The 14,874-nt window shown below is 39.1% G+C and overlaps 1 long non-coding RNA gene across 4 annotated transcripts in view; it reads left to right on the forward strand.

Annotated features, from left to right (window-relative positions):
• LOC144293060 (uncharacterized) overlaps positions 1 to 14,874 on the forward strand; it is a 90,241-nt gene that overhangs the window by 48,289 nt on the left and 27,078 nt on the right. Inside the window, exons 5-6 of one of the 4 annotated variants that reach the window (XR_013360554.1) lie at positions 2,826 to 2,915; positions 3,947 to 4,168. The exons of the other annotated variants lie outside the window; for them this stretch is intronic. This is a non-coding gene — a long non-coding RNA (uncharacterized LOC144293060). Of the gene's footprint in view, positions 1 to 2,825; positions 2,916 to 3,946; positions 4,169 to 14,874 lie in introns of those variants that run through there. 4 annotated transcript variants of the gene reach the window in all.

The following is a 14,874-nucleotide window of genomic DNA, read 5'->3' on the forward strand; positions in this document are numbered from 1 at the left end:
CTTAACCCGGTCTCATTATTTTGTCTAATGTAATGTCTTATCTAATAGTCTGTGGTTTGATTTTAACTTTTTTTTTTTTTACTCAATACTTATTTAGGAATATCTACTTTTAATTCCGGATTAATTTTATTTGTATATCTACTGCACTCAAAGATTGTGATCTGAGTAATTTATATAAATAGTCCACGTTAATTGGGAAAACCTGCATTCTCTATTTTGCAACATGCAGCATTATCATTTACCTGAATTTTAAAAATTTTCTACAGTGGGCATGTACTGTTTTTTGTCAGGAGAAAAATATATAAATTAGTTGATATAAACATACTTCTGCCATATTTAAATCATGACCTGTCTCTTGAAAACATCACTGTGGTTCTTGTTGATGTTAAAGTTTAGAAATAATTCCAAGAAAAGAAATAGTGCATTGTACTTTCATTTGCTGACATTAAATCCCAGATTTCAAATTATAATCTTGGAATGTAAAATAGGAAAATCCTCCTCCATGTAATCACAGAAAAACTATTTTGGCTATTTATAACATCCAAATTCTGTGTAATATAGCCATGAATGGGCATTTTTAGTGCTGTAATTGGTCTCTTTTAGAAAGCAAAGCTGAAATCAATGTGATCTTCTGCTTCTCTGTTCTTTTTCCACGAAATGTACCTTGAATTGCTGGACTAGTACAACACCCTTTGAAAAATATTTAGCATTTGAAGACAATAGTTTTCTAAATAAAGCAATCGATAAATTGGAAAAATACATGTGCAAAGAATATAAATCACTATATACAGTATAATTGCACTTTCAGTGAATACTACTTACAAAGTATTTTAGGTACAAACTACTAACATATAAAGGTAATACAGGAAAAATATTAATAAATAATTCCACAGATTATAAATTATAACAAATTAGAAGAAATGAATAAATCTTTTGTTATAATTTATTGTATTCTAAGTTTGTCATAATGCGAAATGAGCTTTCTCGTTTAAGAAAAAATACATTCAGGCAGGCTCCAGAAGTTCATTGAATCTATAATTCACTGAACCTTGTCAATCCATGAATGAGAACTTGTTTCAGGATATTCTACAGAAGAATGTGCTGGAAGTTCTATTCGGGACGACTGGTCCACACATGTCCCACATGTACCAGCTGGGGGAGAGGACACTCTGATTGCACCTCTCATGGGTGCCAGTGGGCAAGGCCTGGGACAGTGTTAATGGTTTCTCAGGCAAGGCTGATTCTCTGTCACACCCTTTCTTCACTGTATGTGTTGGTTCTCTGCTTCTTTTTTGCATTTCCCTACATTATTAGCAGAGTTTCCATAACAGGAGGTAAAAGGCACTTGAGATCAGCTTCTCCTTCAACCTTTAAAAGAAGCCCTAGAGATTTTTCAGACCTTGAGTCACTGTATCAGAGCAGATTCTAGGGGTAAATCTTTTGTAAGGTGCATGAAAGGAAGTGCTAATTGGGATGAGAGAAAGCAAGTGAGTTCCAGGAGGCTCAGTATTGGAGAAGCGTTCTAACATCTGAAGACTGAAGCCCAGAAGACATGAACCTCTATGAACAACACTGCTCTAGGCTAAGAGTCCCCAAGGCATGTGGGATATATCCCACTGTGTTGTGGCAGGAAAATATGACAATTCTTTAATTTTTAAACTCCCATTTCTAGATTTGCTGCATTTTCTATGGTGTAGATATTTTTAGTATCTTTTCTGATATAAAGTAGAACATGGGCATAAATGTGTAAATCACTTCTCTGGAGCAAGTCAGTCATGAGCATGATTATATAATCACACTAATCCATCTCAGTTTGAAGAAATATCTTGCCTTTGAGTTCCATGGGGCAAGATTTCTCAAATGAGGATCCACAGATGATATATCATAGGGCTCTGAGTTCTCTGGCATAACATATAAATTATGTTTTCACTTTAATGATTATTTAGAACAATCTAACTATAGGGTAGTCTGGACCATATGATGACTTTATCCTGAGACCTCCTGCATGTCTCAGGGAATACAACCTCCAAGTTATGAGGGCCCCCAGTTGTGACATTCATCTTCCTTTTTTTCTCTAGCTTCATCTACTCCCTGCATCTCATTCATTCAGTCCCTTGGCTTTAATGCCCTCAATCTTCTCACTGACTCCTAAATTTTTCTGTCCAGCACAGACCTCTTTCCCAAACTCCAGACTCTTGTAGCCAGCTTCTCCTCCACTTGGATGCCTACCAGATGTCCCCAAGTTAAGAAAGTCAGGACTGATGTCCTTCCTTACCACTCTTTACCCCCACACCTGCTCTACCTATAGCTTCTTTATCTTGAAGACACCTCCGTTCTTCCAGAGTGACCCTTCTAAACTGTAAGTCAGATCATGTGATGCCTCTGCTCAAAAAAGCTGCAAGGGTTCCCCTTTCCATTCAGAGTAAAAGCCGAAGTGGCCGCTGTGGTTTCTCAGAGTTTACCCAGCCTTGTCCTCATTTCTCCACCATCCTCTCCTACCCTGACACAATCACACAGATTTCATGTTGTTTCCTACACACACCAGGTACCTTCCCACCTGGAGGATTTGCCCTGGCCTTCCTTCTGCTGGGATGTCTCTTGGCCTGATATCTGCCCTGGTCCGCCCCCTCATGTCCCACAAGAGTTTTCTCCATTCTCACATTTTCAGTATGGCTCAGCCCACCCCGCTGTCCCCTGCCCCATCTTAGCTCTGGCACTCCTCAAGTCCTGTTCTACCTTTCTTTGTAAAGTCCATTTATCATTTTCCAACACACTCTAAAGCTTACTCAGTAATATATCTCTTGTTTTCTGTCTACCCCTGCTAGAGTACAAACTTCGTGAAGACCAGGATCTTGTCTGTTTGTGCACAGTGATGTGCACCATTGCCTAGGACAGTGCCTGTCACATGATATATGGTTAGTGCTTTTGGTGGATGAATGAGTGAGTAGATGAATGAATGGATGAATGAGTGGAACATAGGCCAAAGCACACATAAGTTTTGTGTTTTTTCATGCTTTAGAGAACAGTGGTGGAAGATGGGGGTTTCACATAGCTCATAGTACAGATTTCATAAAACTCAAAGAGCCCACACCAAGTCAGCATTTGGCCTTGTGTTCCCATTTCAGGCACGTACATGGCATACAATCTAGCCTATCTTGCTCTGTACCAATGAACGATTCATTAGCCGCAACTACTGGAATTACAATGAAGTTTTTTTTTTCTTTTTGCAATGCCATAAATAAATAGATTAAGCACTCACTTATTATAGATTCAATAACATCACAATGCTGACCTTATTTTAAGATGAACTAGTCAGCTTTACAAATTACCATGTGACATCTCTTCAAAATATGCACTCAACAATTGCTTGCTGGCAGAGTTTTGGTTAAATAGGAGGTCTATTTACTGAAAAAGCCTTGAAGTTATGAATAACACTTTGCCCATTGAACTTCTCCAAATAGATATTCTCTAAAATTAGTATCTCTCAAGTTACAATACAGAAATAGACTAACGTATAACTGAAACAAAGGCTACTCTTTTCATTTATTAAACTAAATTTGGATGAATAGGTTTCACCTAAACAATAATCAATTATTATATTACATTAGAGTTGTTAGTATGATTTTTTTACATGTGTACTTAATTTTAAAAACTTAGTTTCCTGGTTATAGAAGAGCCAAACTCCTAGGGTATTTTCATCTAGTTTCATGTTTGTCATAAAAACGTCAGAGTTTGGGACAAATCCCATAAGGAAAAAGATAAGGGATAGAGTTGAGGAAAGAAAAAACTAGCGAAGCCAGATTAACATAAGGGAAGTCACAAAGTGTCCTTTTCCCATCACCCCATAGACAGGAAAGCCAAGGCTAGTGTAATTTGATAGACAAACAGTGGAGTTTGTCCCACGGAGGGACTCTTCCCCATGTGGGTGCCCCTCTTTACTGGGCAGGTCTGTGAATGAAGTCTTGTCAACGGCGGTTGGCAGAGCTGCACTGGGGATGCAGGTGGCAGCTGTCTTGGGAGTAGTCTGCAAAGGGCAGCCCAGGCCCTGCTGGCAGAGGAAGGGAACTGCTGACAGAGAGGAAGAAGATAAATCTCCTGGTCCCTTCTTGCTCATTGCCCAGGCAACCCAGCATGCGCACACGATGATTCTACTCAGTGCATCACAATGTCTGCTGTATTTTAAGTAACAGTATAATAAAAATAATTTAAATCAATAGCAAGTGTCAGTTACTTTCCTATAATGGGTTCTATATAATACTCAAGTTTTTAAAATGCTACCTTATAAGCACTGACATTTAAAAATAGCCTCACCCACTGAGATATTTTAGTTTACATTTGGCAAATATTTTAGGAGACCTGACCACTATGTAAGACCAAATAAACCCTCCACTGCAGGAGATTACATTCTTGTGATCTGGGATGAGTGCATACCGTAAGTAAGCACCTGACTACTTTCTCCTTCACGGCAGTGGTATTTTCCTCTGGAGCACTGTGATTTTCCAGAGATGAAATTAATGCCAATCAAGAGCCTTGTCAGATAGGAGCTGATCCATCTCTAACTTCATGTTCAAACATAGCACATCCTGTGGTGTAGTCAGCAAAAAATGAATATTTTTTCCTTTGTCACCAGCCATTGCTATCGGCTTAACTAAAGACTTTTGTGTATCACCTGCTCACTGACCATACAAGGGCAGTGAAATCAATAAAACTGGCATTCTCTCAATTGAGGCCTTTTTAAATTACTCTTCAAAAATGGCATCTGTTTATCTGACAGATGTAAACCCTACAGGATAATTTTATCTCTTTGGTTTTCCAGTCAGATGTATTAAGGGACTATTCCAGTTTCTAATAGTTAGGACACTTTTAAAGCAGAGATGACCAATTCCTAGTCCAATTAGTTAAGATGCATTGGCTCTTTAGTTCCAGGAATTGGTGCAACTATTTCATATCCTAAAGAAACAATTATCTTCTCTGTGGAGCATTTTCCACCTCTTGTTCATTATTTTGACCCTGCCACATCAATGAAAATCTTGCACAATTAGCTAGGTGCGTTTGAGGTCCACATACCTGTCCCGGGAAGCTTTGTTGCAAGCTACTCTTTATAATTACCTTGCATTTTATAAGGAAGAACTTTTCAGTGAAGACCTCTAAGGATTTCCTTTCACCATCTTTTTATATAGTTAGTGTGTTTTAGAATAACAGACTACCACTAAAAATGCAACTAGATAATTCTCTGGACTTCTAGAGGGGAAGTCAGCCTCAGCTCCCTGCAGAGCCTCATCAGCCTTATGGTTGCACATTGATCAAGGAAACAACTCATTTTATTTGTAGAGCCCTTTGGCAGTTTTCAAAGCATTTCCCTCTGTGATTCAATTTGTTCTTTCCAACAACCCTGGGAAGAATCTATTGTTATTTCTATAGAAAGAATGGAGTTAATCAAGACTAAGAGGAGTGGAAGCTTACCCTGGTAATAAGTGGCAAATGAGGAATCAATGTCTTTTGATCAAAATTGTACTTCCTTCCATGTCATGCTACCTTATGATGTGAGTGTGAGGCACAGCATAAAGCACATTCACCCTACCAGCTGCTCTACACACATTGGCTCCCTACTGATGATGACTCCCAGTTGGTGAAAGGTTGAAATATGCCTCAGATACACGGTCATGCAATAATCTCATAAATAAGAGGAATATCACTTTACTTAGAAAACGTGTTGGAGTGAGAAATAAAGCTATTATTTTAAAATAGCCTGAGGGTTTATAGTGTTTGAAAATCTATTTTTAATAATCATTTATTTTTTTATTACTAATTTACTCTAGTACTGTTCAAATTTCCCCTGAAGGATTTCTGGTAGAGAAGCAGATTGAGTTACAAAGGCAAAAATAAATCACATGCAGATTAATATTAAATACTGTCAATACAGCTTCTGATATATGACACTTTTGTGGCCCTTGGGTTATAACTACCTTCTACCAGTAGGGAGAATATGAAAGGAAGCATATTGAAAGATTAAAGAAAACCAAAGGAATACTCTTTAAATCCAGTGGCTCTCAGCAAGTTTGGAACTAGGGTGAGTGGGTGAGGACTTGCCTTAAGCTCAAAGTTTAAGATTGCTAAAAGACTCAATGGTGAAGAAAAGTAATATTTTAATGCAGTCTCTTGAAAAATCAAATGAATGCAAAAAATCCATGATAAATAAAATATTAAAAATTTTAATAAAGTCAGAATTAGCATTATTGATTTTTCCTTTGGCTACCAGCTCCAGTCTGGCTTGGCTCGACACTGTTACTGACCCACTCTTCATTTAAAATTTTGATATCTCATTCGTGATGGATTTTTCTACATACATTCTGGTTTTCAAAATGTTGCATTAGAATATCATTTACAAATTTCACACAGAAGATAAGTGCTTATATACCTCACCCTAGTCCTGACTCCCTCCATCAGTGACAGCTTTTGGGCTGTGCAGGTCTATCCTAGGCATGGGGATTTCCCACCTCCCCCAGCCCTTTCAGAGTCTCTCAACTCACCATACCCCTCACTGCAACTGAGACTGCATTCTTTTAGATACAACTAACTAAAGGAACCAAATAAACAGCAGATGTATAACAAATGCCCTACAATGCAGATTCCCTTCCACCACAGGCCAGGAAATCTGAGTAACTGAAAGCATCTCCTTGCTCAATATGTATTTCCTTTTATGACTTCATGAACAAAAATGCAAATGTACTAAGAATTAAGCACACAAACAAATCTGCCCCTCTGCATGTGCAACAAAAAGGCCTTTTTAAAAACTTCAGCAAAAGTTCTGTCTTTCCACATCTGTCAGGAATGTCCAACACAACCATCTCTCAAAGACCAAACAGCTTGTAGCAGAATCTCCCAGGGTGTGCTTAAGAAGCTCCAAGGTCAGGCCAGCTAGACAGCTGCTTCTGAGAGGCAGGAAACCAAATGAACGGTATTAAGGAGGCCCACAATGCATATGCCTAGCACTGTTAGGACCCCTTGCCTGGAGGGGTATGTAATCCAGGTGTGGCAAAGTGGGAAATTAGTAAATGCAGTGGGAAGAGTGGGGTAAACAGTATCTAAGAGCAGGAGAGATGTATTCAGCAATAAAAAAATAATGAAATCCTTTCACAGAGATAGAACAGACAATCCTAAAATTTGAATAGAACCACAAAAGATCCTGAATAGCCAAAGTAACCTTAAAAAAAAAAAAAAAAAAAAAAAAAGCAAAGCTGGAAGCATCACAATTCCAGACTTCAAGTTTTGTTACAATGCTGTGATCATCAAGACAGTATGGAACTGGCACAAAATTAGACACATAGATCAATGGAACAGAATAGAGAACCCCAGAATGTATCCACAACTGTATGGTCAATAAAGAAGGAAAGAAGACCCAATGGAAATAAGATAGTCTCTTCAACAAATAGTATTGGGAAAACTGGACAGTGATATGCAGAAGAATGAGCCTGGACCACTTTCTTACACCATACCCCCAAATAAATTCAACATGAATAAAAGCATAAATGTGAGACAGGAAGCCATCAAAATCCTAGAGGAGAACACAAGCAGCAACCTCTTAGACCTTGGCTGAAGCAACTTCTTTCTAGACATATTGCCGGAGGCCAGGGAAACAAAGGCAAAACTAAAGTATTGGGATTTCATCAAGATAAAAAGCTTCTGCACAGGAAAGAAACAATCAACAAAACTAAAAGGCAACTGACCTACAGAATGGGAGAAGATATTTGCAAATGACATATCTGATAAAGGGTTAGTATCTAAAATTTATAAAGAACTTCCCAAATTCAACACCCTGAAAAACATATCATCCAGTTAAGAAATGGACAGAAGACATGAGTAGACATTTTTCCAAAGAAGATATATGCATGGCTAACATCACTCATCAAGGAAATGGAAATCAAAACGACAGTGAGGTATCACCTCCCACCTGTCATAATGGCTAAAATTAACAACACAGGAAACAACAAGTGTTGGCAAGAATGTGAAGAAAGGGGAAAACTCTTATGCTGTCCATGGGAATTCAAACCGGTGCAGTCACTCTGGAAAACAGTATGATTTCTCAAAAAGTTAAAAATATAACTACCCTAACTACCCTACCACTAACAATTACACTACTATTTTTTTACCCAAGATATACAAAAATTACAGAAGGGATACATGCACCCTGATGTTTATAGGGGGATTATGAACAAGAGCCAAACTATGGAAAGAGCCCAAGTGTCCATTGACTGACAAATGGATAAAGATGTAGTATACACACACACACACACACACACACACACGCACATACACAGAGGAATATTATTCAGCCATCAAAAGGAATGAACTACTATTTGCAAGGATGTGGATGGAACTAGGGTGTATTATGCTAAGTGAAATAAGTCAGTCAGAGAAAGACAAACACCATATGATTTCACGCATATGTGAAATTTAGGAAACAAAACAGATGGGAAGGGGAAAAAAAGAAAGGGAGAGAGAAGCAAACCATAAGAGACTCCTAATGATAGAGAACAAACTAAGGGTTGCTGGAGGAAAGTGGGTGGAAGTGTGGGCTAAATGGGTGATGGGGATTAAGTGGATGATGAGCACTGGGTGTTGTATGTAAATGATGAATCACTAAATTCTACTCCTGAAACCAGTATTGTACTATATGTTAACTAACTAGAATTTAAATAAAAATTTGGAAAGAAAAAAAAGAGAATGAAATCTTGTCATTTGCAATGACATGGATGGAGCTTGAGAATATTATGCTAAGAGAAATAAATCAGTCAGAGCAAGACAAATGCCATATGATTTCACTCACATATGGAATTTAAGAAATAAAACATGAGCAAAGGGAAAAAAGAGAGAGGGAGACAGAGAGACAGAGAGAGACAAACAAAGAAACAGATTCTTAACTACAGAAAACAAACTGATGGTTCCCAGAAAGGAGGTTGTTGGGGGGCTGGGGGAAATAGGGGATGGGGATTAAGAGTACACTTATTATGATGAGCACTGAGTAATGTATGGAATTGTTGAATCACTATATTGTACATGTAAACTAATATAACACTATATGTTAACTACTCTGGAATTATAATCAAAAACTTAATTTAAAAAAAGAGCAGGAGAAGATGGAGATGAGAGCCTTGGCAAGGGAGTGCTTCTAGGAGATGAGTGAGAAACCAGGCAAGAGGGGCCATGCCATATGTACACACATGATTGCAGGCACCCAGGACTGCAGACCATTGACTGGTCCAGGTCCAGGCAAATAAGACCTCGAGGATGTTGCTTCCTGTAATCCCGGACCTTTTTAGACAACACTCCCTCACTGTTACAATCATGGAACGGTGTTGGGCAGGAAGGGATGGAGTAGCATTTGACACATGAGCTGAAGGAGGGATTGCAGGGGCACAGACCATGGGAGGGCACAGATTGTCACAGGTTGCACAGGTGTTCTGCAACCAGCTGCGGAGGGGCTGTGCTCGGCACCTGGATGATTTGGGTGATCACCATAGGGCCTGTGCGTCTCCAGTGACCCTAAGTGGGAAGGCAAAATGTGAATTAGTGTCATAGTGCAGATGGAGATCCTCGGGTTCAGCTGGTGTAGCTGCCTTATTTCTTTCCCACAACAGCCTACAAAGTGGGAGGTTTTGACCCTAAATTACAGAGAAGGAAGCAAGTTCAGAAAGGTTCATCAGCTTGTCTAAAGTCATGCAATGAATAAGTGGCAGAGGTGAGACCCAAATACAGTCTGTTTGACCTTAAAAACCATGGTCTTTCCACCATGACACAAAACTTCAAAACTTCTTTTGTAAAACGCTAAAAATATAGACAAATACTTACACCACTAAGGCCATTTGAAAATAGAGAATTATTGCAAGCAAAGAGCAAAAACAAAAATTCAAGTTCTAAACTGGGAAAAGGTCAATAAGACTCGATGACCTCAAATTAAACTGATATCCCAAAGTGAAAGATATCAGTAAGGCTTGACAATGCTTTGAATACACAATGACCTTGATTTCAACAATAGAAAGACACCAAGTTTGACATCAACTCAAAGATACCAATTTAAGATGCTCAGAAGAAATAAAAGTCACATTAGGATATCACCGACTCTTTCCTCTATAGTCTATATTTTGCATGCCATTCTGTTATGAAAGATTTTAAAGCTTTGCTCTTTTTTTGCAAATGCATTGCATTGCCTTCAGGTTGGAATCAAGCACTGAATATATAAACCACAAATATGTTTAGGTTTTGGACTGAAGAATTAGATATTTTAGGAATTTCACAGTAAAGTTTCCAAAATCTAATTCTACCAAAAAAAAAATCAACATTTTATGATTTGGACATAAATAAGATTACAATTTTTACCGTCAGTAAAAAATGTCAGGAAGATGAATTCAAATAGATAATGTTTTAAAAAAGATGTGAAGAGGGGCATCTGGGTGGCTTGGCAGTTGAGTATCTGCCATTGGCTCAGGTCATGATCCAGGGGTCCGGGGATCGAGTCCCACATCAGGCTCCCTGTGGGATGCCTGCTTCTCCCTCTGCCCCTGTCTCTGCCTCTCTCTCTCTCTCTCTCTCTCTCTCTCTCTGTCTTTCATGAATAAATAAATAAGATCTTTAAAAAAAAAAAAGACGTGAAGAGATCCTATGGCAGCCATGAGACTGCATCTCACGGCTTCTAAGTACAAGAAGCATAACTGACCAAGAGCCCAACTACTTGTTCTAAAATTCATCACCAGGGATCCCTGGGTGGCGCAGCGGTTTGGCGCCTGCCTTTGGCCCAGGGCGCGATCCTGGAGACCCGGGATCGGATCCCACGTCGGGCTCCCGGTGCATGGAGCCTGCTTCTCCCTCTGCCTGTGTCTCTGCCTCTCTCTCTCTCTCTCTCTCTCTCTCTCTCTCTGTGACTATCATGAATAAATAAATAAAATCTTTAAAAAAAAAAGAAAAAAAAATAAAATTCATCACCATATTTGAGACAAAACCATGCTTCTCATGGACTGTTCCCAGCCAGGAAGCCAGGAACTGAGCATAGCAGGGGTGCGAAGGCAGGCCCGTTTGAGGAGACATGGGTCTCCTGAGAGATGACTGTTTCTCAAAGACCCCCTGACAGTCTTGCTGCACCTTCCTTACAGGCTGCCTGGGGATCTGGAACATGCCACATGTCCCACTCAGCCTTCCTTCATATCCCCTTCATTCGGGGGAAGGCTTGCAGTGTAGTCTGATAGCTCCCTGGCTTTTCCCAGCTCCTAGCTTCTCCATTTTCTATTTTATTAACCCAATAAAATCCTCATATTGAATTTGTTTCATGTCTGCTTCCCAAAGGCCATGGGCAAACACAAAGTATAAACATGAGGAAAAATTAGGATAGTTTATTTTTTAACATTTTGTATTTATTTCTAAAGCTTTAGAGCTCAACAGTTTCTTCAATCAAATTTTCCAAAAGAACACATGAATCAATGAATATTACAGTAAAAAAAAAATGTGTGGAATACACAGTTTTTAATGCTACCAACCTTACATATTTCTTACAGTGTTTTATTCATAGGGAATAGGAAATATATCTACTGAAATATTTGGTTTAAAAAAGTGTTCCTAATCCTAACTGGAAACCAAATATGTTTTAGGCATACATTAAAAAGGGTTTCAACTCACTGTGTCAATATGGATTAGATAACATATAAATCTGTAATACTGAAAAAGAAGTAACAAGTACTTCTGTTACCTTACTTTTCCATCATTTGTAATGCTATCACGTCCTAAATATGGGACTTGGAAACCACCCTTCATTTTCCAAAATAGCATGAAAACGTCAAATCTACATTACCACCAGCTGAGTGGGTGCCTTGGAAACCATGCCGGAGCCTTTACTTTCCAGTAACAATCCTTTTATTCTTGCCGGCAATTCTAGGATGCTCACGAAGAGCCAAATGTTATCACAGTTTAGCCTAAGCAGAAAATAAAAGTCCCTTGTGTGCTTATCTTATCATTTTTAATAAAGCACTTTCTCACTTTCATACAAGCTAGACAAAGTTAATTAGCTTGGATATGAGAAGCTGTTCCTTGTCCTCTTTCCCCTCCAAGCTCTAATTAATATTAATGAGTAAGGGGATAAAATTACTAAGTACTCCTATAATTGTACTAGTGGATCATTTCCATAGGATGATCCTGAAATCCAGATAAATGGGACTAAATATGGACTGTCAACCATGAGAGAATTGACAGGTCTTGGTATAGATTTCACTGAAGACCCTGATAAGAGGGCTCTCCCCACCTTGGGGGATGGATTTAAGAGGATTAGTGTACAGAAACTGATTGATTTACTAACATGAATGTTCCCCTTTTCTCTTCATTTTTATTGCTTTGATTTTTCCTCCCATTTGGCAGGGAGAAGCAGTGGGATTTTCCACCATGCAGACTGTTTTAACTCTTTCAGTTGCAAAGGTTTTTGGCTTTTATTCCAACTTCCAGGCGGCTAGGAGACAAAAAAATAAATAAATAAATAAAATAAAATAAAATATCCATATTTTTTCAATCTATCTCTAAAGAAGGATTCAAAGAATGTGATAAAATGGGAAGCTTTTTTTGAAACTTAGCAATCATGTCAAGATTTTTTTTAAAACAAGGCCCGAGCTCCTTTGGCTCCCCTGTGGGCAGCTGAAAGTCATCTTCTGCAAATGTCTCAAGCACAATTTGAGTTGAGAAGGTATTTTCAGCATGTTAATTAGGCTGCTGCACCCTTCAATGAAGGAAACCCACAGTCCCTAGGGAACTACACCAACCAGTTGTCTAACTGCCTTGGCTTTTTACATCTGGGACTGCAAGTACTGAGATGTGACCTGAGATGTTTCCTAAGGGTTAAACATTGCTAATTTCCAACTGAATATTTAAACCAGGCATGTTGTGGGAGTGCGAGGTCTAAAAAATGAGAAAAGTTTATGAGAAAACAAAGTCGCATCTCCTAAAAGGAAAGCTATTATGTTAGAGTAAAACAATGCTAATTTATACTGAAGTGTATAAATACTCACAAAGGCTATAATTGTATTTGTTAAGAACCTTTATAAGGGAGAGAAGGTCTTCTGCAGATATACATACTTGGAGTGTTTCCGCATCTTTCTTGGGCGCCATGACGAATAGACAGACAATATGGTTGACAGAAGAAAAAGATCTCGGTTACACTTAAAACTAATTAAGGATATGGCTAGGATTCATACAAATGGTGGAAAGTTCTTTACAAACATTTCAGCTCCACATGTCTCCCTCGCTACTGTCTTTGTTACTGATTCTGGCCTCATCAGGAAAGCCATTCATAAACAAAGGGGCCTTGAATAGGGTGGAAACCAAACTTGGAAGGGTTTGTGGGATAATCTCAGGGTTATTAATAAAAATGATGGAGTGAGGCTCGCTAATGTATGTCTGCTGTGTCTCCCCCTGACCTGGCCAATTGGGCAAACACCATGCTGCTCTTCTCCTGGTGAGCTGGTATTTGGGAACCATCTTTGCTAGCAATTTCGGAAGGCTGCTACTTTGATAGTTCCTCCTGTCCATTGCTTTTTCCAAAAGGGGTATGAGATTAGAACAGGTGGCTAAGGGAGTAGCACTTCACCCCACTTTTCTACACTCTGAATTGCTATTTGGACAGAGCTGGACTATAGGTCACAAGTGAATCTAACTCCAAACACTCCAGAAAGAAAGAGAGACTAAATAGAGTAAGCATTTCCTTACATTAAATGCTAATGATAAAAGCATTCCTTTGCCGAAGAATATTTTTCTGCATGCCATGCTATGCTAATTTATAATACAAGCATACCTCATTTTGCTGCACTTTGGTTTACTGTGCTTTGCAGATGTGTTTTCTACAAATTGAAACTTTGTAGCAACCGTGTGACGAGCCATTTTTTTTCCAACAACATTCACTCTCTTCATGTCTCTGGGTCACATTTTGGCAATTCTCAGAATATTTCAAATTTTTCATTATTATTACAGTATTTATTATGGTGATTTGTAAGCAGCAGTCTTTGAGCTGTTATAATTGTTCTTGGGTGCCATGAACCACACCCACATAAGACAGCAAGCTTCATCGATAGATGTTGTGTGCATACTGACTGCTCCACCAACCGGCCACTCCCCCATCTGTCTCCCTGGCCTCATGCCTTCCTGTTCCCTAACACACAGCAGTATTGAGGTTGGGCCAATTAATAACCCTACAGTGGCCTCTATGTTTCAAATGAAAGGACCAGTCATATGCCTTTCACTTTAAATCAAAAGCTAGAAATGATTAAGTCTAGTGAGGAAGGCATGTCAAAAGCTGAGATAAGCCAAGATAGAGCCCTTGGACCAAAAACCAAGTTGTGAATGCAAAGGAAAAATTCTTGAAGGAAATTGAAAGTGCTACTCCACTGAACCCAGGAGAATCCTTATTGCTTATATAGAAAAAATTTTAGTGGTCTGATCAAACCAGCGTCAACATTCCTGTAAGTCAAAGCCTGATCCAGAGCAAGACCCTGACTCTCTTCCATTCTCTGAAGGCTGAGAGAGGTGAGGAAGCTGCAGAAGAAAAATTAGAAGCTAGCAGAGGTGGGTTCATGAGGTTTAAGGAAAGAAGCCATCCCGATTACATAAAAGCACAAGGTAAAGCAGCAAGTGCTAATGTAGAAGCCATAGCAAGTTTTCCAGAATATCTAGTTAAGATCATTAATGAAGGGGCACCTGGGTGGCTCCGGGGTTGAGCTTCCGCCTTCGACTCAGGGCCTGATCCTGGGGTCCTAGGATTGAGTCCCACATCATGGGGAGCCTGCTTCTCCCTCCGTCTATGTCTCTGTTTCTCTCTGTGTGTCTCTCGTGAATAAATAAATAAAATCT

Source organism: Canis aureus, chromosome 21 (genome assembly GCF_053574225.1).
Source record: "Canis aureus isolate CA01 chromosome 21, VMU_Caureus_v.1.0, whole genome shotgun sequence".
NCBI lineage: Eukaryota > Metazoa > Chordata > Mammalia > Carnivora > Canidae > Canis > Canis aureus.